Below are 3,887 nucleotides of genomic sequence, written 5' to 3' on the forward strand. Positions count from 1 at the left end.
ATCAAGTGGAAAGCAGAGATCAATATTTTTTCCAGTTTGTCCTGATAAGACTAGTCTTCAGTCAGAGACTTCCTAAAGGGACAACAATATTCATAAATTCTGTGATTAAAAACACAGTTAAGTTTCTTGGCTGTGTTGGAATTTGCACCTGAGCCCTGCTTATTTTTGGGTTTCGCCCCTTCCTCCAAGGGTTAAGTAAAATTTGTGTGACAGCTTTGACGAGGACTAGTCGTTTAAGAACCGCCTTAACTGATGTTTTATTCCCAATGACTTTGCCTCATGGAATACAGTTTATTAACAAACCCACCTGAAATACCAGGCAAGAGATCCTGCCCACAGCGTCATCAAGGTCCCTTCCCAGCTTGGGGTTTGGATTAGATTCCTGGCAGTCTGTTTGCTTTGATCAAATCTCTGAGGAGACCTTCCTCTGCTTGGCCCTAGACTGCAGTTGAATCCACTTTTTCAAATAACCCTTTACTGTGCCAGGTCGGGAATCTGCTGGCTTTTACTAGGCTCACCTTGGGCACCACACGGCAGTCCTCCCCTAGGACCAATCACTGCTGTCCTGATTCTCAGTCCAGGGTGCCGCACGCAGAGCAGTGCGAAGCCGTTGCAGAACTGAAACCAGAGGGGGGGTTTGATCAATTCTGTAATTCTGGAACAGGTCATTTCCCTACTCAGAACTCTTCACTAGCTGCCCATTACCCTTGGGCTGGAGGAAAAGCTTACGGAGACCCCGCGGTGTGAGCCGGACTTCCTTTCCTCGGCAGCTCCCTCTCCAGCCACCCCTCCCCTTGTTCTTGCCATCCAGGTTCCTAGAGTTGTGCACACTTGCCTGTACCCCCAGTCCCCCCCCCCCCCACAAACTCCTGGGGCTTCACACGTGCTGTTTCCTTTGCTTGTAATGCCTTTCCCTCTGAGCAGTCCTAAATAGCAAGTCAGCTCAGTCAGTGAGCTGGCACGTGTGTAGCCACAGAAGCTTGGAGGGAGGGCACAGCAGGAACCTAATGTTACTTAGGCAGATGTCCCGTGGCTGTTTTCCTATGGTATTTCTTGTGGCTGGGGTGAGTTTTTGCTAATAGCTTCTTTAAAATGTTTTCCAGCCTAGAATTACCAGGGCCGTGCTTAAACAGGTGATATGCAATTCAAAAAGTACACAAACTGAGTGTAGTAAAAAGTAAGTTTCCCTCCACCCAACACCCAGCCACCCTGATCTGCTCCCTGCAGCCACCCACTGTTAACCAGTTTCCACAGATGGCCTATGCACACAAGTATGTGATTGAAAATGTGAATGGTTGTATATTATATACGCTGTCCTGCCCCTTTCCCCCCACCCTTAACCATGTACCTTGTGTCTCCTTAAGAGCAGTATGTAACGAGCTGCTTCTTGTTTCTAACAGCTCTGTAGTATTCCATTAGTGGTACTGTGTAGTACATTTAGCCAGACCCTGTTTATTTTTTTACTTATTTATTTTAACATCTTTATTGGAGTATAATTGCTTTACAATGCTGTGTTAGTTTCTGCTTTATAACAAAGTGAATCAGTTATACATATACATATATCCCTATATCTCTTCCCTCTTGCGTCTCCCTCCCTCCCACCCTCCCTATCCCACCCCTCTAGGTGGTCACAAAGCACTGAGCTGGTCTCCCTGTGCTATGTGGCTGCTTCCCACTAGCTATCTGTTTTACATTTGGTGGTGTATATATCTCCATGCCACTCTCTCACTTTGTCCCAGCTTACCCTTCCCCCTCCCCGTGTCCTCAAGTCTATTCTCTAGTAGGTCTGTATCTTTATTCCCGTCTTGCCCCTAGGTTCTTCATGACCATTTTTTTTTCAGGTTCTATATATATGTGTTAGCATACGGTATTTGTTTTTCTCTTTCTGACTTACTTTACTCTGTATGGCAGACTCTAGGTCCATCCACCTCACTACAAATAACTCAATTTCGTTTCTCTTTATGGCTGAGTAATATTTCATTGTATATACGTGCCACATCTTCTTTATCCATTCATCTGTTGATGGACACTTCGGTTGCTTCCATGTCCTGGCTATTGTAAATAGTGCTGCAGTGAACATTGTGGTACATGACTCTTTTTGAATGATGGTTTTCTCAGGGTATGTGCCCAGTAGTGGGATTGCTGGGTCGTATGGTACTTCTATTTTTAGTTTTTTAAGGAACCTCCATACTGTTCTCCATAGTGGCTGTATCATTTTACATTCCCACCAACAGTGCAAGAGGGTCCCCTTTTCTCCACACCCTCTCCAGCATTTATTGTTTCTAGATATTTTGATGATGGCCATTCTGACTGGTGTGAGATGATATCTCATTGTAGTTTTGATTTGCATTTCTCTAATGATTAATGATACTGAGCATTCTTTCATGTGTTTGTTGGCAATCTGTATATCTTCTTTGGAGAAATGTCTCTTTAGGTCTTCTGCCCATTTTTTGGATTGGGCTGTTTGTTTTTTTGATATTGAGCTGCATGAGCTGCTTGTAAATTTTGGAGATTAATCCTTTGTCAGTTGCTTCGTTTGCAAATAGTTTCTCCCATTCTGAGGGTTGTCTTTTGGTCTTGTTTATGGTTTCCTTTGCTGTGCAAAAGCTTTGAAGTTTCATTAGGTCCCATTTGTTTATTTTTGGTTTTATTGCCATTTCTCTGGGAGGTGGGTCAAAAAGGATCTTGCTGTGATTTATGTCATAGAGTGTTCTGCCTATGTTTTCCTCTAAGAGTTTGATAGTGTCTGGCCTTACATTTAGGTCTTTAATCCACTTTGAGCTTATTTTTGTGTATGGTGTTAGGAAGTGTTCTAATTTCATTCTTTTACATGTAGCTGTCCAGTTTTCCCAGCACCACTTATTGAAGAGGCTGTCTTTTCTCCACTGTATATTCTTGCCTCCTTTATCAAAGATAAGGTGACCATATGTGTGTGGGTTTATCTCTGGGCTTTCTATCCTGTTCCATTGATCTATATTTCTGTTTTTGTGCCAGTACCATATTATCTTGATTACTGTAGCTTTGTAGTATAGTCTGAAGTCAGGGAGCCTGATTCCTCCAGCTTCATTTTTCTTTCTCAAGATTGCTTTGGCTATTCGGGGTCTTTTGTGTTTCCATATAAATTGTGAAATTTTTTGTTCTAGTTCTGTGAAAAATGCCATTGGTAGGTTTTTTTTTTAAACAAATTTATTTATTTTACTTATTTATATTTGGCTGCACTGGGTCTTTGTTGCTGCTCACGGGCTTTCTCTAGTTGTGGTGAATGGGGGCTACTGTTGGTTGTGGTTCGCAGGCTTCTCATTGCGGTGGCTTCTCTTGTTGCAGAGCATGGGCTCTAGATGCATGGGCTTCAGTAGTTCTGGCTCACGGGCTCTAGAGTGCAGGCTCAGTAGTTGTGGCGTACAGGCTTAGTTGCTCCGCGGCATGTAGGATCTTCCCAGACCAGGGCTCAAACCCGTGTTCCCTGCATTGGCAGGCATATTCTTAACCGCTGTACCACCAGGGAAGCCCACATTGGTAATTTGATGGGGAGTGCATTGAACCTCAGTCAGAGTAGATTGCTTTGGGGAGTATAATCAATTTCACAGTGTTGATTCTTCCAATCCAAGAACATGGAATATCTCTCCATCTGTTTGTATCATCTTTAATTTCTTTCATCAGTGTCGTATCGTTTTCTGCATACAGGTCTTTCGTCTCCTTAGGTAGGTTTATTCCTAGGTATTTTATTCTTTTTGTTGCAGTAGTAAATGGGAGTGTTTCCTTAATTTCTCTTTCAGATTTTTCATCATTAGTGTATAGGAATGCAAGAGCTTTCTGTGCATTAATTTTGTATCCTGCTACTTTATCAAATTCATTGATTAGCTCTAGTAGTTTTCTGGTAGCATCTT

Source organism: Monodon monoceros, unplaced genomic scaffold (assembly GCF_005190385.1).
Source record: "Monodon monoceros isolate NGI ecotype Baffin Bay Population unplaced genomic scaffold, NGI_Narwhal_1 Super_Scaffold_22, whole genome shotgun sequence".
In the NCBI taxonomy this organism is placed as follows: domain Eukaryota; kingdom Metazoa; phylum Chordata; class Mammalia; order Artiodactyla; family Monodontidae; genus Monodon; species Monodon monoceros.